At 42.5% G+C, this 23,723-nt stretch overlaps 1 non-coding gene across 1 annotated transcript; it reads right to left on the bottom strand.

Annotated features, from left to right (window-relative positions):
• Positions 1–9,059: 9,059 nt before the first annotated feature.
• On the bottom strand, positions 9,060–9,195 carry LOC138989468 (U8 small nucleolar RNA). The gene has a single exon (XR_011465771.1). It is a non-coding gene; the product is annotated as a U8 small nucleolar RNA (small nucleolar RNA).
• Between the last annotated feature and the right edge of the window lie 14,528 nt (positions 9,196–23,723).

The raw sequence follows: 23,723 nt of genomic DNA, 5'->3' as shown, positions 1-23,723 counted from the left end.
TTCAATACTATTTCATACATCCACTGGGTGTCTTGCAACCCCCACAGACAAGGGGGGCTAACTGTATGTGACAGAGGAAATGGATGGAGGTCTGGAGGCATGGACTTGTTGATGGTTGTTGTTTGGGGCTGGGTAAATGTTATGGGACTTGATTATATTCTATATCCTTTAGGTAGGTTGGGGCTTCCCTGGTGGCTCAGATGGTAAAGCATCTGCCTGCAACGTGGGAGACATGGGTTCGATCCCTGGGTCAGGAAGATACCCTGGAGAAGGAAATGGCAACCCACTCCAGTACTCTTGCCTGGAAAATTCCATGAACTGAGGAGCCTGGTAGGCTACAGTAGTCCATGGGATCGCAAAGAGTCAGACATGACTGAGCGTCTTCACTTTCACTTTCTTTTAGGTAAGTTTGAAATTCTCTAAAATAAAAAGTTTAGGGAATTCCCTGGCAGTCCAGTGGTTAGGACTCTGTGTTTCCTCTGCAGGGGGCCTGGGTTCAATCCCTGATTGGATAACTAAGATCCCGTAAGCCATGTGGTGAAGCACCCTCCCCACCCCAAAAAAAATCTTCCCATGAGGTGGATTGCCATTTCTTCTGGATTCCTTCTCTAAGAACCATCTTTTTCATTCTCTAGTAACTTTGACTTGTTTCTAATCTTATCCATAGGGAAATTGTGAGATAGCTTATTTTGTGTGTCCTCCTGTCTCTGCCTTCCCTACCACCAGAGGGGAGATGTGTAGGTCAAACTTCCCCCACCCTGTTTCCTTGACCGATGTTTTTATCTGCAAAGCAGGGACACACATAAATCTTGTTTACTTCCTGGAGTTTTTTTAAAAAAATTTTGTCTGTGCCACGAGGCATGTAGTATATTAGTCCCCCCACCCCAGAGATTGAACCTGGGTCTCCTGCATTGCAGACAGATTTTTTACTGTCTGAGTCACCAAGGAAACCCAGGAAATTGAAGAGGAGAGGTTATTTACCAATTAACTATTAAGTTAAAATTATCCTGAAATTCAAAGACTTTACTTCCAGACCAAAGACTGCACTTAATATTAAGGGGAGAAAAAATGCAATTTTGGTAATGCCAGACGAAATGGAATCCTCGGTCTTATAAAAGCTCCACGGGAGACTTCCCTGGTGGTTCAGTGGCTTGGCATCTGCATTTTCAATTCAGGGTGTGGGGTTCTAAAATAATTTGTATAGAATTTATATTACTTTTCCCTTACATGTCTGGTAGAATTTACTTGTACAGCCATATGAACTTGGAGTTTTCTTTGTGGAAATGTTTTAAACTATAAATTCAATTTCATTAACAGACATGATATTCAGGTTATCTATTTGCTCTTTCATAATCTTTGGTCATTTCCATCTATCAAGGAATTCATCCATATCATCTAAGTTGTCAAATTTATTGGCATAAAAGTTTTCCATAAGCATCTCTTATCATCTTTTTAATCTTTGTAGACTCTTTAGTGATGTCATCTCTCATTTCTTAAATTGATAATTTGTGTCTGAAATAAAGTTTTTTTTTTTTTTTGGCTGTATCTTGTAGCACCTGGAATCTTAGTTCCCTGGCCAGGGGTCAAACCCGTGCCCCCTGCATTGGAAGCATGGAGTCCTAACCACTGGACTTCAAGGGAAGTCCCTGACTTAAAGTCTTTTAGAGGACAAAAATTCAACAAGGAAGACAATTTCTTTGTTCATATGAGAAAATCTACTTATGTTTGAAGTATTTGCTTTTACACATTTTATAGAATTATTCCTTATGCTGAATTAATGCAGCAGGAGGCTTATGGGAAGCAGAAGGGAGACAGGTGAAAATCTGATTTGTAACCAGGTTCTGTCTTTATGAAAGGAGGAAGCAAGAGTGATAGGTCACCTTGAAGTGTTTTGCATACTGAGTTGCTTCAAAGAAGCACATAGTGTTCATCAGGGTCATTGACTCCTACATTCTGGATCCTTTCCAAACCATTCTATTATTTTGGGAGCATGTGATCTTAAATAATGCCATGGTGCCTGTTTATTCTCAAACACTGGAGATTCTGGCAACATTGAGCAGCTCAGATAATATTCTAGGTCTGCTTTTCCAGGAAGAGTCTGAGGGATGTTTGAAATTGTGGGAAAACCATAGGTTTTAGAGTAAGATAACTGTGACTTCAAAGTATGGCTGTGCTGCTCAGTAGCTATGGACTCAGGGTACAATTGTGGAACTTCTCTCTGAACTCTACTTTCCTCACGTACAAATTGGGGACAATGAGACCTACTTCATAGTGCTCTTGGGGTGTTTAAATGTGATAATACATGGGTCTAGCACATATTATCAACTCTGAGTGGATCTCAGGCTGTGGTCCCTGGACCAGCAGCATGAATAGCACTTAGAAACTTGTTAGAGTTGTAAATTCTTGAACTCAACTCCAGACCTACAGAATCAGAAATCCTGGGGATGAGGCCCAGTAATCTATGTTTTCATAAGTCTCCTAGGGGATCATGAGGACCTGCCACGTTGGAGCACATGGATTAGCACATTCTTTGGCAGATGGTAGAAGCTCAAGATATACTCATTTTCTCCCATTGTTTATGCTTTCTTGAAAACTATTCTTTCGGCTTATTCTTGGCTCTCATACTAATTAAACTTGTCAAGAGTTAGGAGAGTCTTTCTCTGTCTCATCTTTTTTCTCCTTTTTCCAAAGTTCCTGCTGCATGTTAGCATTCAGTAGAACTCAGAAAGTTAACTGTATTTCCACGTGTCACAGAGGACAGAACTGCCCTTGGCTTTCCAGAGCTATATTTATTTATTTGACTTATGTAGCACCTTGGCTCAATCATGTCTCTGAAAAATGAAGTGTTCCATGTGTGCCTGGAGTGAATATCAATCTATGTATGACACCAGGGATGTCAGAGTATAATATCTTCCTTTTGGTGTTGGCCAATAAACATAAAGGCATGCGCAACGTCACAGGTCATTTGGTCCTGATTAAAGAAGAGATGTCGTAAAACCTCACAAAACCCAAGTGGAGTGAGAGAGAGAGGAGGGCAGGCCAATAAATAAATGAAAAGCCTAAGATGCACAGAAAATTCTTTTGTTTAAAAAAGGCAACTTTATTTCATTTAAGAAGCACCTTAAGCTGAGAGACCAGTCACAGCTACCCTATAGGACGGTTGTGAGAAAAGAATGTGATACTCCCTGTATTTGAGGCATGGTGTACTTTATTAAGCACTCAATATATTACTATGGAGAAGGCAATGGCACCCCACTCCAGTACTCTTGCCTGGAAAATCCCATGGATGGAGGAGCCTGGAAGGCTGCAGTCCATGGGGTCGCTGAGGGTCGGACACAACTGAGCGACTTCACTTTCACTTTTCACTTTCATGCACTGGAGAAGGAAAAGGCAACCCACTCTAGTGTTCTTGCCTGGAGAATCCCAGGGACGGGGGAGCCTGGTAGGCTACCGTCTATGGGGTCGCATAGAGTCGGACACAACTGAAGTGACTTAGCAGCTAGCATATTACTAAATTATTACTAGTAATAAAAGTAGGTGGTAAGCGAATGTTTACTGGATAAATGGCTCATTAAATGAGTGCTTGGTGGAATGAAATAATGAACTATCAAGTTTTTTGATCACAGATAATTTTTCTTAGTGCAAAAGCAAGCTTCAGGGAAAATTGTTCATTTTGTAGCGAGTCCCATAGCAGCTACTGGATAAGTATAGTTGAAATTCAAAAAAGGAAAGAAAAGTTTTATTTATAATAGTCCCAAACTAGAAACCACCCAAATGTCCATCAAAAGCTGAATGAATAAAGCAATTGTGGTTCATCCATAAACTGGATACTCTTTAGAAACAATTAGAAAAAAGCTAAGGTGTCACTCATCTTAGATGAATCTCAGAAACATTATACTGAGCAAAGAAAGCCAGACACAAAAGTGTGCATGCCGTATGACTTCATTTCTGTCACATTCTAGAAGTGGCAAACCTAATGTACAGTCAGGAAGCTCATCAGTGGTTGCCTGAAGTCGGGAATGCAAGTTGGGATTGACTACAAAGGGACGGCAGGAACCTGAGACGGTGACGGTGAGATTCTGTATCTTGATTACAAGAGGGTGTACATTTGTCAAAACCCATTAAACTGTATATTTCATTTATTTTTAAAAATCTTGTCTATTTATCTGGCTGTGCTGGGTCTTTGTTGCTGCACTTGGGCTTTCCCTAGTTGTGGCAGGCGGGGGCTACTCTGTAGTTGCGGTGCATGGGCTCCTTATTGCAGGGCTTCCTCTTGCTGTGGAGCGTGGGCTTCAGGCACATGGGCTCAGTATTTGCAGCTCTCAGGCTCTAGAGCTCAGGCTCAGTAGTTGTGGTGCACAGGCTCAGTTGCTCCAAGACGTGTGGGATCTTTCCGGATCGGGGATCAAATCCATGCCCCTTGCATTGGCAAGGCAGATTCCTATCCACTGTACCACCGGGAAGTCCAGACTGTTCGTTTTAAATGGATGGATTTTATTTCAACAAAATCGATTTTAAAAAATCAGAAAAAAAAAAAAAAAAAAAACTACAAAAGTCTCTCCTACCAAGGCTTAGAATCCACTGTGGTGCCACTGTGGATTCTGAATCCAGAGTGAGACGGAGTGAAGGCTACAGTGTGTCCTGCTCTGGCTGGAGAGGGCAAGGCCCATATGCCCAGGTGCCATCTATCAGGGCTGATCACTCTGGGGAGACCAAGGAAAACCTAAAATGAAGTAACTGCAGCAAGTAGAACAGATATTTCAAGCTTGTTTTTCAGGCCTTCTTTTGTCTTGTTCTTAAACTAAATGTTAACCTCTAATTCATCCTGACCTGGCATATGTCCAAATGCATTTAAACATGATGTTCCAAGCCCTACAGGAATCTCTCAGGGGGCCTGGAAGAATCTTAACAAGATGTCTCACCTTGAAAGGCTATCTTACAAATCATTTTCCAAACTGCTATAATCACAGACATTCTGTGTGGCCTCCAGCCCTACTGCAGTGGGTGTTTGATCACCATAGAAGAGTTCAGACCAATCTGGGAGAACAGGCACGAGGGAGGGCTGCGTCTATCCACCCAACCACCATTCATCTCTCCACCCATCTAAACACAAAATCCAAACATGGTCATTTAGCTTACTTGAAGCATAGAAAAAAATACATACAAAATAAAAATTGCCACCCATCAGTGAAAACCACTGGCTAACATTTTGGTCTACACTTTTTTCAGGGATACACAAAAACACATAAACAAATTTATTTAAAATTAAAAAATAGGATCTTACTGTAAGAATTGTTTTGTAATCAATTTTTGCCATCATGTAATTTATTGGGAGCATTTCCTGATGAAATAATCTCAATCAGCATCCTATTAGTTACTGCTAGGTAACAAGTAGCCTCGAATTCTCAGTACACACACAGTTAGAACTGGTTCTCATTTAAATGTTTTCTGGTCAGTTGGGGTGACTCTAGTCCATATGTCTCCATCCTGCCACTAGGATCAGTCGATTAGTTCCAGCATATTCTCATACTGATGAGAGAAACACAAGGGGACACACCCCACTGGCACACTTCAAATCTCTACTAATTTCACATCTGTTAACATTCAATTGGCCAGAACCAGTCACATGGGCCAGCTTGAAGTGAAAGGGCAAAGAAACAGATTCCATCACCTATGGAGGAATTGCAGTCACATGGCAAAGGCCCTGGATACAAGGAGGGAGGTGAAATTGGAACCAAGATCGCAGTCTACTAGAGACCTCATTTTCAATGCCAGACTCATGTGAATGTTCACAAATTTATTTATTTATCACTTGTAGTGCTATGTTCCAGCTACAATTCTAAGTACTTTATAAATATTTAATTCTCAAAACAGACCTGTTTACAGATGAGGAAACTGAGGTACAGAGAAGTTAAACAGCTTACCCACAGTCATACAGCTAATAAGTGGGGGAGCAAGGAAGTTTACATCCAGAGTCTGTGCACATGGGTATCATGCTTGGCTACATCTCTTATAATTTGTCTGTTAACCTCCTGCTCCCACTAGACTGTGGACAGAACTCAGCAAACAGAGTAGTACCTGGCCCTGCAAGCACTCAGTATATATTTGTTGGATCAGTTTCATCATTATCATATCATTAGATATTTCACTTGGTTCTAATGTGTTTAGCTATCAGTATTCTATAATATTATGGGGTAAAATGTGTCCCCTCCCAAGATTCATTTGTTGAAGCTCTAACCCAATACCTCAGCATGTGACTATTTGGAGATGGGTCTTTAGAGATTTGATTAAGTTAAATGATGCTTTTGAACTGTGGTGTTGGAGAAGACTCTTGAGAGTCCCTTGGACTGCAAGGAGATCCAACCAGTCCATCCTAAAGGAGATCAGTCCTGGGTGTTCACTGGAAGGACTGATGTTGAAGCTGAAACTCCAATACTTTGGCCACCTGATGCGAAGAGCTGACTCATTTGAAAAGACCTTAATGCTTGGAAAGATTGAGAGCAGGAGGAGAAGGGGATGACAGAGGATGAGATGGTTGGATGGCATCACCGACTCAATGGACATGAGTTTGAGTAAACTCTGGGAGTTGGTGATGGACAAGGAGGCCTGGCGTGCTGCGTTTCATGGGGTCACAAGTGTCGGATACGACTGAGAGACTGAACTGATACCTGAAATAAACAAATACTGATGATTGATGACATTATAATTCTACCATTCTGTCTCCATTTATTAACTGAATTCCTACATCAAGGGAAATTTGCCCTAATGAGCAAGTTCTTTACATTAGTAATGGTCACCTGTAAGGCTGAGGTGAGTAAGATTCTGAGCACTGTGGAAATTCAGCAGGTTGAATGTGCCCTCTTCTAATCTCAAAAGCCAAACAGGATTGGGCCTGTTATTACTTGGATGGAAATTCAGCATGTGATGGGGTGGAGGTAGTGATTTCTATCCCTGATCTAATCTACTCCCTTCTTTGAGAATTTAAGGTTCAGTAGAAAGAAGTAAGATTACATACTTGAGGGCAGAGTGTTGAATATGATTATAGAGTCAGGATAGGCTCAGAATCAAATGGGTTATTTTTTCTTTTTGTTTTTATTGATAATTTCCAACATTGCCAATATGCAAGGAAATGGCATTTTCAGACACTATTTGTAAGAACATAAACTGGTACAATTTTTCTGGAGGACAACTTGACAACCTATAAAAAAGCCTTTAAAGTTTGCATATCCTTTGACCAAGAAATTTTACTGTCAGAAATTTACCCCAAGGATGTCCAGAAGACCCAATGAAGTTTATTCATGATAAGTCTGTAGTAATAAAACATTAGACACAACCTAAGTGTTTGCCTATAGAGGATTCACTAAAGGCAATGTGTTATGCCATCAATGGCCTTGCAATCATTTGAATATTACAGAATTTATCAAGGCATATAAAGATATCCAAGATATATTACTGAGTGAAAAAAATGCAGACCTTAAGTTATACAATCTGGAATCAAGATTGCCAGGAGAAATATCAATAACCTCAGATACACAGATGACATCAACCTTATGGCAGAAAGTGAAGAACTCAGGAGCCTCTCGATGAAAGTGAAAGAGAAAAGTGAAACAGTTGGCTTAAAACTCAACATTCAAAAAACTAATATCATGGCATCTGGTCCCAACACTTCGTGGCAAACAGATGGGGAAACAGTGCAAACAGTGACAAACTTTATTTTTTTGGATTCCAAAATCACTGCAGATGGTGACTGCAGCCATGAAATTAAAAAATGCTTGCTCCTTGGAAGAAAAGCTATGACTAACCTAGACAGCATATTAAAAAGCAGAGACATTCCTTTGCCAACAAAGGTCCATATAGTCAAAGCTATGGTTTTCCAGTAGTCATGCGTGGATGTGAGAGTTGGACTATAAAAAAAGCTGAGTGCCGAAAAATCGATGCTTTTGAACTGTGGTGTTGGAGAAGACTCTTGAGAGTCCCTTGGACTGCAAGGAGATCCAACCAGGCAATCCTAAAGGAAATTAGTCCTGAATATTCATCGGAAGGACTGATGCTGAAGCTGAAACTTCCATACTTTGTCCACCTGATGCAAAGAACTGACTCACTAGAAAAGACCCCAATGCTGGGAAAGACTGAAGGCAGGAGGAAAAGAGGAGGACAGAAGATAAGATCGTTGGATGACATCACCGACTTGAGCAAGCTCCAGGAATTGGTGATTGACAGGGAATCCTGGCATGCTGCAGTCCATGGGATCACAAAGCAACTGAGAGACTGAACTGAACTAAGTAATATATAATTAGTAAATTCATTTTTCTATTTTAAAAAAAGGAATTATGCATATAAACATATGCATAATGGAAAAGAGGTCACAATAAATATAACAAAGTATTAACAGCTAATATTTAAATATTAATATTATATGATGGTAAAATTAGGACTCAGAGAAGGCAATGGCACCCCACTCCAGTACTCTTGTCTGGAAAATCCCATGAAAGGATGAGCCTGGTAGGCTGCACTGCAGTCCGTGGGGTCGCTAAGAGTCGGACACGACTGAGCGACTTCACTTTCCCTTTTCACTTTCATGCATTGGAGAAGGAAATGGCAACCCACTCCAGTGTTCTTGCCTGGAGAATCCCAGGGACGGGGGAGCCTGGTGGGCTGCCGTCTCGGGTTGCACAGAGTCTGACGCGACTGAAGCGACTTAGCAGCAGCAGCAAAATTAGGACTAATTTATATTTTCTTTCTTTTGCTTATGGGCTTTCCTTGTGTCTCAGCTGGTAAGGAATCTGCCTGCAATGCAGGAGACCTGGATTCAGTCCCTGGGTTGGGAAGATCCCTTGGAGAAGGGAAAGACTACCCACTCCAGTATTCTGACCTGGAGAATTCTATGGACTGTATAGTCAGTCCGTGGGGTCGCAAAGAGTCGGACACGACTAAATGACTTTCACTTTCACTTTTCTTTTGTTTATCTGATTTTTCAAAATTTTCTGTAACTCATGTTATTTTTTAAAAGAAAAAATATTTAATAGCAAGTACCTTATTTTTTTATTTTTGTTTTTTTAATCAGATAGGTGCAGTCAGGGTGTTGCAAGTCCTGATTATGGAGAGCCCTTAATCATAAATCATTCGAGCTCCAATCATCACATTCTATTCTGCCCTCCAAAAAGAGGAACAGGTAAGAATTATCTTACCTGACAATAGCAAGTACTTTAAGTTAGAGTTTCCAGGTATCATGGGACATACTTACACCAAAAAATTATTCATTATTTAATCTGAATTTTTAATTTAATGAGGTGTTTTGTATTTTTATTTACTAAATCTGGCCAGCCTATTTTTAATATAAAGCAATCAAAGGAGAGACTTGGGTGCTGGCCCCTTTGAGAACAGAAGAGTCACTGATTGTATCCAGTCTTTTAAACCAGGAAATAGGATTTGATGGAATAAGATAGGAAGATAAATTTGGAAGCCACATAGTCCTTATCTGAAATCTGGACTCTGCTACCACCACCACTATCCCCAGCCCCGCTACCCCAGCCCCATTCACCCCACAATCTGGATGTTCTGAGGTGAGTCACTTATCTCCCCTGAGCCTCATAATAATGCCTGGCTTGCCAGGATCAAATGAGAACATGTGTGTGAAGGCACTTAGTAAACTGCGAGTGCCAAGCAGCACACTATTATCATGTTAACAAATTATACACACAAGGACACATTGAGCAGGAACAAAACATCTGCCACAAGACAACTGCAGAATTGTTCCTTGCAGCAGACTTTGATGGCTCTCTGAGGTCAAAACAACTCAAGGTTTAGTTACTCCAGGACTGAACCCATACATTAATATCTATCCAGATTGTTTTTACGACCCTATTTATAGATGCACTGATCATTAAATAGTTTGGAACACTTTGAAGCAAGTCGGTTGTTAAATTGCTTGGCGAGTGGCTCAGAGGAAGCCCGCATGGTTTATGAGTTTGGCAGCTCATAACTCCAGGCCCTCACCTTATCACCTTATCCTCACACACCAGGCTCAGTCACCTTGGAAACTGCCCTATTCTAGATGCAGAGCACAGAGCGCCTGACTGACATGGAATTCCTCAGCAGTCGCCTTCTTGTCTGGTCTCTGTTACTGAAAAACCATCGGTGCCTCTCAAGCCACTTTAGGGAGGATCCAACAGGGGAGTTTCAAGGATCTTCCAGGGGAAAATTAATGCTAGAGATTAAGGTTTATGACAATGTGGAAAAACAAATTGAGGGAGGAAAAATTAAGGGAGAAGGAAAGAGGAGAGGAGGGAAGGAATACGAAAATGTGGAAAAGTTCAGAAGAAAGAAAATGAGAGTATTATCCTATTTTACAGATGAGGAAACTGAGGCCCAGAGGCCCAAGGTCACATGACCAGCAAAACAGCTCCTCATGGGAACCAGACTCTCTGGAAAGAGCAACATGAAAATGCAGCTTGTGAGTGAAGTGGCGAGACACAGGGGAGCGACCGCAAGAGGCAGCCACCCGCCAGTCTTCACCAGACACTAACCCTGACGTGGGACCCACCAGCTCCAGAATTGTGAGAACCAGATGCCTGCTGTTTAAGGCCTCCAGTCCATGGTATTTGTCATAGCAGCCCAAGACATTTGGCAATTCTCTTTAACTGATGGACGAACTGCTGAACTACGGCTGCCCCAGTTTCCTTTCCCACCATCGGTGTCTAAGGAGGGGGTACCAGTGTTGGCCCGTCATCCTCAGCCCAGATCTTCACTCTGCCACACACTCAACTGGGTGACCTCCTTACACAACCTCTTGGAGTCCCAATTTCCTCATTATAGAACAGAAACAACAGACTTGAGGGAAGATTACACAGATGACATACAAAAAGCTCCCAGGGCATGATGCTCAGCAAATAGTGGTTTCCTGGTCAGTGTGCAGAGAATCAAAACATCTCAGTGTAGGAAGGAGCCTGACAGGTACAACATGTATTGCTACTTCCTGGATTATTATAACACGGTCCCCTGTCCTGTGTCCTGACCGAATATCCCCATTGCTGCTCACTGTAGGGCATCAGTGGCCAGAACCAACTCCACAGGACATAAGGAGGCATTTCCCATCATTTCTTGGAAATTTTGCTTTCACGGGGTATAAATGAGTGCTATAATGGGAGGAGGAGGAAGAATTCTGAAGTCAAATAACTGGGAAAGAGTGGATTGAACAACGCCAAGGCAGATTTCTCTTCTGCAAGACACCTTGGATCATTGAACAGAGTCATACACTAAAATCTCCAAACAGGAATAGAGCATTTCTAAACCTCTCTGTCCTGTAAAATGAAAGTCTGCATCCAGACATAAGGCATCTGTCCACACAGCAGGGAAACCACATACAACCACCAAGGCTGAATTGTAAATACTCACCCCCAAAACCTCTGTCTGCCCTGTAGCAATTCTCATCTTTACTGATTTATCCCAAATGGCAACATAGAAACTGTGGCCACTGCTACGCTGCTGTCTTCCTTAATGTTTCCATCCATCCCTGCTGCCTGAAGTCAATTTCCAAGCTCAAGTTCAAGGAGTTAGATAATCGTCAGAGGCTGAGCAAAACGAGTCACCATGTGAGGATTGAGGGAGTTCGCCCTCCCCATTCCCACACTGAAGCAGATACTGAACACAAATGAGCAGAACTAGGTTTCCCTTCTCAGCCAGGGTTCTCAGCTGAGATTAGAAAATTGCCAAAGAGTCAATTTTCTTGGGTCCTGCAATTGCCCTTTTGTATGTTTCTGCACTTTTTTTAAAACTCCATGATTTGTCTGGAGACTGTAACTAAGAAATGTAAGGAATGGTCAGGATCTGAGGAGACAGAATAAAACCCTTAGCAATTTTTTGAAACCCTAAGTAAGAAGCTGAAGGAATTGTTCCAGAAGACCTGACCTCTAAAGTTCACAGTCTGCAAATGCAAATGAGTTATACCCTTCTGTTGCCCCCACCTCCCAGAATGGTGAATAATTCCATCTCAGATGGCTACCCTGGGCTTTCCAGGTGGCTCAGCTGGTAAAGAATCTGCCTGCAATGCAGGAGACCTGAGTTCGATTCCTGGGTTGGGAAGATTCCCTGGAGAAGGGAATGGCTATGCACTCCAGTATTCTTGCTTGGAGAATTCCAAGGACAGAGGAGCCTGGCAAGCTACAGTCCGTGGAATCATAAAGAGTTGGACATGACTGCATTGCAGGCCTGGAGAATTCCATGGACTTGAATTTTGCATCCATGGGGTCACAAAGAGTCAGGACAGGTGGCTACCAGATAAACGATTCTCACTCCATGTACAACTTACCCTGAGTCCTTTACTCTCAATGGCACTAAGGAAAGTGAGGCCTTTTCCTGAACTCTCTTAACTAGAATGAAGACAGTCCCAGGATGACCACAAGACAGGGACTACTGTGCCACTGAATTTTTTTTTTAACAATTTTATTCATTGATTGATTTTTGGCTATGATGGTCTTCACTGCTGTGTGGGCTTTTCTCTAGTTGTGGCAAGTTACTCTGCAGTTGCAGTGCTCAGGCTTCTCATTGCAGCAGCTTTTCTTGTCATGGAACATGGGCTCTAGGGCACATGGGCTTCAGTAGTTGCAACTCCTTGGCTTGAGCACGGGCTCAGTAGTTGCGATGCAGGAGCCTAGTTGCTCCACAGCATGCGGAATCTTCCCAGACCAGGGATCAACCAGTGTCTCCTGCGTTGGCAGGCAGATTCTTTACCACTGAGCCACCAGGGAAGCCTACAATGAATCTTTATTAAGCACGTACTGTGGGATAGACGCATATGGTCCAACAGCCAGAGAGAAGAGCCAACCACACAAATGCGTATGGCTGGAATAAATCCAACCCAACCCTGGGAGCATCAACAGTTCCTCCAGACTCTCTGCCCAGCTGGAGTTTGGGAAGCTAAGCAATGTCTGTAATGTAAGGAATCTGATGCACCCAGCCCTTATCAACCCTGTCCGAAGAATGCAGCTTAGCGAGCCCCTTAGGAAGATTTACTCAAGTATGAAGTTAGAAGTGGGTTTGTCTTTCATCAACACACTTGAAGGCAATAGGCACTGGTGACAGCAGAAGAAAGGCTGGCCCAGCTCTACTGGGGGTAAAGTGGACCTCTGCCTGGGAAGCAGGGGGCCTGGCTGCAAAAACTATGATGTGATGCATGGCTCAGGACATTGCATGTCCCTGAATCTTAGCATTTTTGGTAGGGGTTGGGGGTAAGGGCCCAAGGATGTTGAAGAAGAGAGGCAGCCTGCTATGGCAGGCTGGGGGTCACTAGACTTGGCTGTACCTCTAACAGGCTGGGTGACCTCACCAAGCCATTTCCCCTTTCTGACCTCAGCTACCTTATCAGTAAAAATAATAGTAATAATAGTGAGATGATTGTTCTAGGTCTGTTGATTGGGTTTTGTTTTTTTTTTCATTGCTGTATTTTGTGAAATTCTCATAACATAAAGCTTGTCATTATTGACATTTAGCATATTTACAATGTTGTGTGACCATCACCACTATCAAGTTCCAGGACATTTTCATCATCCCCAAAAGAAATCCTGCACTCATTAAGCAGTCACTCCCCATTACCCCATCCCCCTAATCTCTGGCAACCGCTAATCTGCTTTCCGTCTCTGTCTCTATGGATTTGCCTATTCTGAATATTTCATATAAATGGAATCATGCAATTATTTGTCCTTTTGTGACTGACTTCTTTCACTTAGCATGATGTTTTCAAGGTTCATTCATGTATCAACACTTCATTCTTTTGTATAGTTAAGTAGTATTTCATTGTAGAGATATACTATTTTTACTCATTCATCATTTGTCAGTTATGATGAAATTTGGGTTGTTTCCACCTTTGGACTGTTGTAAAGAGCCAAACGTTTATAATAGAACTGTGAGAAATAAATGTCTGTTGTTTAATTCACCTCATCTATGGTTATTTTTTTACAACAGCCTGAGCAAACCAAGACATATGGTAATCTCCATATAATTTATTACAGAACCACCAAGCTTTTCCACAGTGGCTGCATCATTTTTCATTCTTACCACCAAGGTTTGAGGGTTCTGTTTGCTCCTCACCCTCACCAAACTATATCCTTAAGCAGGGAGGGGATTTAGCAGTAAAATCTTTTCTTCTAACACAATCTTTCTTGGAAACCTACTATGATAAAACAGATCAAAGAGAAACTGCTGGGGTTGGAGGTGATAGCACATCTGAGGAACCCCTTAGGGTTGAAGAAACACAATTTGAAAACCATTTGCTACAGAGTTTGTTATATCCTTCCTGGCTCAGAATCTGAATATCCCATCTTGATCTCCTTCCAAGGTCCATCCTGGTCTCTGGAGGTCGGGTTATCGAGGACTCTCCCCATCTCTATTCTACGCTTTCAGGAAAGGCCTGAGACGACAGTCCTCTTCAGCTCGGGGTATGGGGCCCACCAATGGAAGAATTAGCCAGTTCTTCTTCTTTTGGGCCATGCACAATGGCATGTGGAATCTTAACTCCCCAACCAGGGCTTTAACCCCATGCATTGGAAGCAAGGAGTCTTAACCACTAGACTGCCAAATAAGTCCCAGCTGGTTCTCTTTAAAATAAAAATTCTGGGATCCCACCCCAGACTTAGAGAATGGGAATCTTCAGGGAAGAATCCTGTATTTTTTTATACATCTTTTACGTACTTCCCAGATGATTTTTATGCCCCCAGATTTGAGAACCACTGAACTGGAAGGGACTGAGAAGTGAGGGTTAAGAGACTAAACACCTAAATTGGTAAAGGCCACCATCTTATTGAACTTTTGTGAGCTTCTCTTCTCTTTGAAAAGAAACGTTGGATTTTGCTTTGGGATCTGAGTGCCAACTGGGGCTTTCCAAAGGTCAAACTGGCACAACCTCCAGCCTACAGGACTGGGAAGCTCCAAAAGATAAGGATACTCTTGTGACCTCAGGAACTGCACACAATGTCCCAGCATTTCCAAGTGCTGCTTTTTAAAATGATGCTTATTATGGTTACTTTTTTAAAATTTGAAAATATAGCAAATCAGTCATAAAGCAATGACTGTTTATGTGAGTTTTTGTAGCATTAAGCAATGTCTTCTTTGTGTTGAGAATCAACATTATTTACTTTGGGAATCTTGCCCAGATTTCTGTCAACTTATTTATACACAGTTTCTCTTCCCAGACTTGTGACTCAATGAAGTTTTCCCCATCTGGGGCAGGGAGCGAGCAAAACTGTCATATGCAGATGCAGCCTAGTACACTGAACTTGTAAGAATCATCAAAGACCCCCCCTACTCTAGTGATACCCCCAGAGCAGTAACCCCCTCTTCAGACTCTTCTGGGATTCATCCAAGAATGAGTAGCTCCCCACCTGTTTTGGTTAGTCACTCTTACATAAAAAATCTTGCCAAAACTCAGTGACTTGACACAAAAACTATTTCATTATTAGTTCTCTCCAGTCTTTGGAGTCGCTGAGCTCAACTTAGCAGTTCTACTACTGTGGTGTTGGTTGGGGCTATAGCCACCTGGGGTGTCAAGTGGGCTGAAGAGTGAGAAGAATCCAAGCTGGCTCACTCACATGGCTGGGAGCTGATGCTGGCTGACAGCTGGGAGCTCAGCTGAGGCTGTTGGCTGAAATGTCAGCACATAGCCTCTTCATGTGGCTTGGGCTTCCCACAGTATGGCAGCTAGGTTAGGGAGGGAATTTCCTACAAGCAAGTGTTCCAAGCACTGATTTGACTCCAAGGCCTTAGATAAATTACCTAATCTCTTGGAACCTAAGCTTCTCCATCTATCAAATGAAGATAATTTGTCAAAGATAATTTGATAAAGATAATTTATCAAATGAAGATGAATCTTCCCCATCAGATTAAGGCAAAGACTAAGTGAGACAGTATGAGTAAAGCCCTTCACACAGTGTCCATAAACAAGAGCAGGTTATGATCATGGCCACCCCAACACTTAATCCTGGAGCATCCTTGATAGTACACGACGAATCTCTCCAGACTTTCTCCCTGGCTCATACAAATTGCTGGGCTGCCACCCCTGACTTGAAGAAAAGGAGGGGCTTTGGTGGGTTTCTGTAGGACTAGATGCAGAAACTACGGACTAGACATCAGAAACTATGACATGACTCCTTGGAAAATGTATTTCCGTCCCCCCCCCCCGACACACACAGAGAAGGAAAGGGTGGCTTTATTAGTTTGCCAGGCAAATCTCATGGACGGAGGAGCCTGGTAGGCTGCAGTGCATGAGGTTGCAAAGAGTCGGACACGACTGAGTGACTTCACTTTCACTTTTCACTTTCAAGCATTGGAGAAGGAAATGGCAAACCATTCCAGTGTTCTTGCCTGGAGAATTCCAGGGATGGGGGAGCCTGGTGGGCTGCCGTCTATGGGGTCACACAGAGTCAGACACGACTGAAGCGATTTAGCAGCAGCAGCAGCGGCAGACAAAGGGAAACACAGCAGGCTAGCTCCATAAGAACTATTCACTTCCCCCCCTACCCACTGGCACCCCATAAATAGGGAGAGGTTATATAGTCAGTCTGGATAAAGGCATGATAAGGATCAAGGCAGTAACAGTGTTTCCTTTGTTTGTTGCTTTTTTTGGCTGTGCTGGGTCTTCATTGCTGTAAGTGGGCTTTCTCTAGCGGTGACAAGCAGGGGCTACTCTTCGTTGCAGTGCACAGGCTTCTCATCTCAGTGGCTTCTCTTGTTGCAGAGCACAGGCTCTAGGGAGTAGGCTCAGTAGTTGTAGAGCATGAGCTTAGTTGCTCCATGTCACGTGGGATATTCCCAGACTAGTGATTAAATCCACGTCCTCTGAATTGCAAGGTGGATTCTTAACAACTGGACGACCAAAGAAGTCCTGAAATGTATTTTAAAGGGAAAAAAATATCTTACAAATATTCAAAGATATTTGAATGTTCCTCGAAACAGTGTAAATAACATCTTATCAACAGAAACTTATCAACCGAAATGTCTATCAGTAAGAGCTGGGATATGATACATCCATATTCTACTGGATATTTGTTTGTTTTTAGGGTATCTAGTATCTGATCCTTCTTCATTTAAAGAAGAAATTTAAAGATAAGAAAGAAGCACCCCTGCTTTCCACTACAGAAGCATAAAGAAGGCAAATATGCCCACTCCTTGCTCCCTGGAAGACAAGATACAAGCATGTGAGCTGAGTGGCCGGTGTGTGGGCTCCTGCCTAAGGTTTTGCCCACAAAGACACAAGGACAGTTAGCGGTTTTCAAGACTGCTGTGTTGGCAGTGGAGCCTAGATTCCAGGGGCATAGTGGTGTCTGGTGGAGCAGAGCTGCCTCAATGACTTAGGCTACTCACCTTGTAACTGTTATGTGCCAGAGAAATAAATTTCCATATTCATTAAGTCACTGTAAGTTGAATTTTCTTTGTTATGGTAACTTAGATTATCCTAATTATGGTGATTTTAGAACATAGCCACAAATTCTTTTCTACTCCTCCCATTGAGAAGTAGAGACTATGTCTCCTCTTTTGAATTTGAGCAGGCTTGTGACCACTTCAATCAATAGACTTTGGTGAAAGTGATTTCCAGGGTTAGGTCACAAAAGACGGTGCAGCTTCCTCCCTGCTTGCTAGAACACCAGCTCCTAGAGCATTGAACCACCTTGTAAGAAGTCAGACTACCCAGAGGCCACCACACTGTGAGGAAGCCCAAGTCATATAGAGACAGCTTGTATAGGCACTCTGATCCAGAATCCCTGCCAGCCCAGAGTTCAATTCATGGCAGCCCAGTCTCCAAACATGTGCATGACATAGCCTTCAGATGATTCTACCACTCCACCCCCACTCCAGCCTTTCATCTCACTCTTAGTGTGAATTTTCCCAGCCAAGATCCCAGACATTGTGCATCATCCCTACTGTGCCCTGTAGAATTCCTGACCCACAGAATTTATGAGTATATTAAAATGGTGAATGTTTTATTCTACTAAGTCTTACAGATTATTACACAAAAATAGCTAATGGGACTCTAAACTGACATAGCATAGATTCCATGGGCTATCCAATACTTTTCAAAAAATGTCCTTTTTTGCCAAATAACCTAACCACAGTGTATCTCTGTTGTTGTTATCAACAGTCTTGGCTGGTAGGTATACAATGAAATACTATGTGACCCTTAAACTGAGGTAGCTCTATATTAACCATCACAGAAAGAGACTCACAATGTAGTTTTAGGAGAAAATGGCAGATTTAAAAATAGTAGGTTCAAAATGGTTACAGTTTTGTAAAATAAAATTATTTTTGCATAGTGTAAATTCTAAGAAGCTATGTACCAAAATTACATGGTCTCTTAAGTATTGATTACCTATTTTTTCTGTATGAACTTCATTACAATTACATGTATAAATTTTTAATTAAAAAGATTAAAAAAAAATAAAGCCAGGATTATAGATTCAGAAATTTAAGAGTGCCTGGAATATTTCACCACCTCTGGAGCTTTTGCACATTCACTAATGAGAAACCCTGAAGCACAGTCTTTGGGTAGTGGTAGCCCCATTAGGCTGTGTGCTACTGCTAAGTCACTTCAGTCGTGTCCAACTCCGTGCGACCCCATAGATGGCAGCCCACCAGGCTCCCCCATCCGTGGGATTCTCCAGGCAAGAACACTGGAGTGGGTTGCCATTTCCTTCTCCAATGCATGAAAGTGAAAAGTGAAAGTCAATCGCTCAGTCGTGTCCGACTCTTAGCGACCCCATGGACTGCAGCCTACCAGGCTCCTCCATCCATGGGATTTTCCAGGCAAGAGTACTGGAGTGGGGTGCCATTGCCTTCTCCTATTAGGCTGTGTAGTAGCTACTAATAATCCCTCCCCTTACTACAAACATATGCTATTCCTCATATCAAGAAGTATGGTTTATTTCCCCTTTCCTTATATCTAGGCTCTCCCTGTGACGTCTTTGGCCAATGGAATGCAATGTAAGATGTTCAAGGGCTTCTGATTTCACATCTTAGGAGATTTGGTAGCTTCTGTTTCCTTCTGCTTACATGCCTATTCTTGGGATGTTCCCTCTCAGAATCCAGTCAAAGCTATATGGAAAGGTCACATGGAGAAGAACCAAGACTGTCCCATAGGCAGCCTTAGATTAGCTCCTAGCCAACAGCCAGCACCAACTGCCAGCCATGGAAATATGTCATTTGAGATTCCAGCTCACTTGAGCCCTAGTGGCTGCAGATCCAGCAGACATCGTGGGGTACAGAAGAACCATCCATCTGAGCCCTGTTAACCCACAGACTCATGAAAGATACTAACAGGGTGGTTGCTTTAAACCACTGAGTTTTGGGGAAATGTGGTAGCCAGCCTCTAAGATGGCTCCATTGATCCCTACCTCCTAATATTTATACCTTGTATAGTAGCTTTGCACACGGTACCAAGGCTGGTCTGTCTGACCAGTAGACTAGACCAGAAGTGATGCACAGTATGTTACTTGTAAGATTAGATGATAAAATGCTTCATAGCTCTATCTTGGCCACTCTCTTCATATTTTGAGCAGCCCTTGTGAGAGACCAACTTGTCCCCAGGTTGCCCAGGACTTTCCTGGTTTTAGAATGAATGTCTCACATCCTGAGAACCCCCTTAGTCCTGGGCAAACCAAGATGATTGGTCATCCTATGTGACCAGCTGTGTGGTAAGGTAGTGAGACTTCAGGACAACAGTGAACAAAAAATAAGCCCTCTTACAAACAGCCACATGAGGGAGCCATTTGGAAAGCAAATCCCCCAGGCCCAGTCAAGGCTTGGGAAGACTGCAGCCCCAGCCAACTGCCCAACTGCAACCTCATGAAAGACCCTGATCCAGAGCCACCCAGGTAAGGCGACCCTTAGAAATTATGTGAGACAATAAATATTGTTATTTTAAGCTGCTCAATGTGGAGTAGTTTGTTAAACAGCAATATGCAGGTGGTCTGTTGCCCCCTAATCAGGGAACACTAACAGATCATGATCTCCACCTATTTTAAACAGCTATGATGGTCTTTTTGTTTGGAGATCTTTTTCTTTCCTGAAAATGAACCTGAGGGAATGCTGCTTCTAGAGTTCCTGAAAAACAGTGTCCCACAGGGTCCCTGGTTGCTGCAGCTTGAGCTCATTCCACCTCTAATTATTTTCCAAGCCTTAACAATGAATCTCTTGGGCTCACAAAGCCCTCCTGCCTCTCCATTTCTAAATGCTCTCTGAGGCTGTCCTGATTTCCCTGAAGGTCTGAGGCATTTACCTAGGCTGCTTAAATCACCTTCTGTGCTGGAAAGTATCCCTTGATCTCTGAACATGGATATCTGTATGCAGAGAGCAGTGCACATGGTGCCTGGACTGTAGGGCATGCAGATATTCTGGGGGAGCCTGAGGGGTCTTAACCTAAAATCTCTTCCAACCAGGCACCAAGGTTATCGGAGAGTTCACCTCTCAGGTGTGATTAATTCATTTGAGAGGACAAATTATCCACCAGCACCTTCTTCTGAATGAGTTTACTGAAGACATTCTGCTCTACCCAAGGCAGCATAAGAGTAGTGGGCACTTGATCCAGCGGAGCACAAAAGACACGTGAGATCTCGAAAGTTGACCTTGGTCCAACCTTCTAATGTATTAGACTGGCTCCATGTACAGCTGGGCTGCAGGGCTGCACATGTGCAGAGCACCTAGGATGCTAGCAACAGGTTGCTGTGTACACCCAGAGACTCAGAGACGCCTTGCCGAGTATCAAAGGTACAAGTACCATGTGCTGAGCTATTAGTTCCCCAGGGCTGCCATAGCAAAGGGCCGCAAGCTGAGTGGCTGAAAGCAGCAGAAGCGTAGTCTCTCATGGTCCTGGGGGCTGGGTGTCCAAATTAAGGTGTCAGCAGGGCTGGTTCCTTCTGAGCGCTCTGATGGAATCTGTTCCAAGCCTCTCCCCTAGATGCTGGCGGTTTGTTTTCAGTCTTTGGTGTTGCCTGTCTTGTCGATACATCACCCCGATCTTTACCTTGATGTTCAGATGGCACCCTCACTTTGTGTCTCTCTCTGTGTCCAGATTTCTCATCCTAATGACCTCATCTTAACTTCATCATCTGCAAAGACCTTATTTCCAAATCAGGTCACATTCATAGGCACCAGGTACTAGGACTTCAACATCTTCAGGAGGACACAATCCAACCCCTAACACTAAGCCATTAAGGAAACAGTTAATATCCATAAAATGCTAGGCACTTGCCATGATAGTCATTTTATATACATTATTTCTAATCCTCACAAAGATTTCCCAATTTTATAGATCAGAAACTGAAGATCAGAAAGGTTACAGGGCTTGTCTTAACTTACACAGCTAGAAGTACAGGCTCTGGAATTAGATAGCTTGGCTTCACCACTTAGCTGGGAGGTCTTGGGTAAGTTACTTAAATTTTCTGTGCCTTAGTTTCCTCCTTTGTAAAATGGAGATAATAACAACTATACCTCTATCCATTTAGGGTTGTTGCAAGCAATTTAAAAGATGCACAGAGCCTGGTACATAGTAATTACTGAATTCATAGTAGCTGTTATTTTAGTTGTAGAATCAAGTGAAATAAGATGGAAGGTGAAAAACAAAAACCTTATAATTTCACTCATATGTGGAATCTAAACAAAACAAGACAATAATAGACTCATAGACACAGAGAACAAATTAGTGGTTACCAGAGGGGAAGGTGGTTGGGGACAGGAGGAAAATAAGTGGTGGTGGTGTTTTTCAGTCCCTCAGCCTGTCCGACTATTTGCAACCCCATGGACTGCAGCACGCCAGGCTTCCTGGTCCTTCACCATCTCCCAGAGTTTGTTCAAACTCATGTCCATTGAGTTGGTGATGCCATTCAACCATCTCATCTTCTGTTGTCTCCTCCTCCTCCTGCGTTCAATTAACATTTGTTGACAATTAAAATGATAATTTAAAAAACAGTGAAAAAATTAAAGCTTCATGATGTGTATTTGTAGTTACTAAATATGAAATCACTTGCACTTTGGCCTCTTCTCTTCAGTCTCCTGGTTATACAGTTCTTGCTCATGCTAAACTGTGACTTCGAAATGGAGGGAGCAAAATAGCCACCACAAGTGTCCATCTGCTTAGAGCTCCTGTGGTGCCCCTCCAGGACCTCAGTACTACCCACCATCCATTCAGTCTTCTGAGCTGGCAAAGCACACTCCCTCTCAGCTTTGGTTCCTTCTTCTCAGAAATGTAGATAATAGCACAAGTTAGATTGTCTTGAGTGTTAGATAATGTAACACGTATAACTTGTCAGGCAGTAAAGAGTCAGACGACTGAGTGACTGAACTGAACTGAACTGAATCAAATTAAGAACTCAATAAATTAGTTCCCTTCTCCTTCTTTAAGTTGTATGTGTGTTTATTTTAATTTTGTAAAAAGGCTTGAAAATAATTAACAAGATTAAAGACTTTTAAAATTTTCAGAACCAGTTTGGTTATCTGTTGCTATGTGACAAAGCAGTGGCTTAAAACAATAAGCTTATTATCCTATCACACAACTGTCACAAAAGTCAGGAATTCGGGCAAATCTCAGTCAGGAAGTTGTACTGCTCCATATGGCATTAAATGAAGCCAGTCTGTGGTATTTATCCGGTGACTTGGCTGGTCAGGAGGGTTAAGACAGCTTCCTTATTCACAGGTAAGGCCTTGGCTCGGCTCAGTTGGACTACTGGCCAGGACAGAAGTAATCACAGGAAAAGAACTTATAATATGTAAATATGTGAAGTTGTAAAAGTCCAGAGCAAGTACAGGCAGACCTGGGTGATATTGCCAGTTCAGTCCAGAGCACCACAGTAAAGCAAATATCACAGGCCAGTGAATCAAGCCTTTTTTTTTTTTTTTTTTTTGGTTTTCCAGTGCATATAAAAGTTATGTTTACACTATACTGTAATCTGTTAAGTATGCAATAGCTTTTATGTCTTTACTGTTAAAAAATGCTAACCATCATCTGACAACACAGGGTTGCTGCAAACCTTCAATTTGTAAAAATCCCAACATCTGTAAAGAAGAATACATAAGGTATGACTATACTGCAAAATAACACGGCACTTTGGAGCCTCTAATGAAAGAAAGGTTATTTCTGTTTGGGAGATTCCAAAAAGGCCCTCACATGGACTTTTGAGGGTGCAGGAGAGTTCCCAGATTTGGTTGGGATGGAAGGCATCTTAAAGGAAATGAAAAAGCACCAGCAAAAATGTGAATGTGGGAAGGTAAGGGACCTGTTTATACAGGAAGTAGATAAATTCAGAATGAAGTCTAGTCACATGGGTAAGTCAGAATAAGCTGTGTTGTGAAGGATTTTTGAATATTAGGGTGAGGGAGATCTGTTTCACTTGATATGCAGATGGGAAGTCTCACCTGGCCTGAGTGAAAAACAGATGCCCACAGGGGTCAGGCATCGAAGATAAGTGAGTCAAGTGGTCTGGGTATAAAAATACCTTGGAGGCAGCCACTGCTCAACTTTGTCATAGTTATCATTCAGAGATATGAAGCCACTTGGCTTCATATGAAAAACTTCTGATTTTCCAAAAGAAAAGAAAAAGTCTAGATTCTTAGGTAAAACTTCTCACTTTTGATGTTTACAGCTATTTAAAAACTGTGTGCAGGTTAAAGAAAACTCATCTGTGGGCCAGATGAGGCCAGTGGGTGTCTGCTCTCTTTGAATATTTGTAGGGGCAGAGTGGGCAGAG

This window comes from Bos mutus, chromosome 1, assembly GCF_027580195.1.
Source record: "Bos mutus isolate GX-2022 chromosome 1, NWIPB_WYAK_1.1, whole genome shotgun sequence".
Classification (NCBI taxonomy): domain Eukaryota; kingdom Metazoa; phylum Chordata; class Mammalia; order Artiodactyla; family Bovidae; genus Bos; species Bos mutus.
This window is presented reverse-complemented; position numbering and strand designations above follow the sequence as displayed.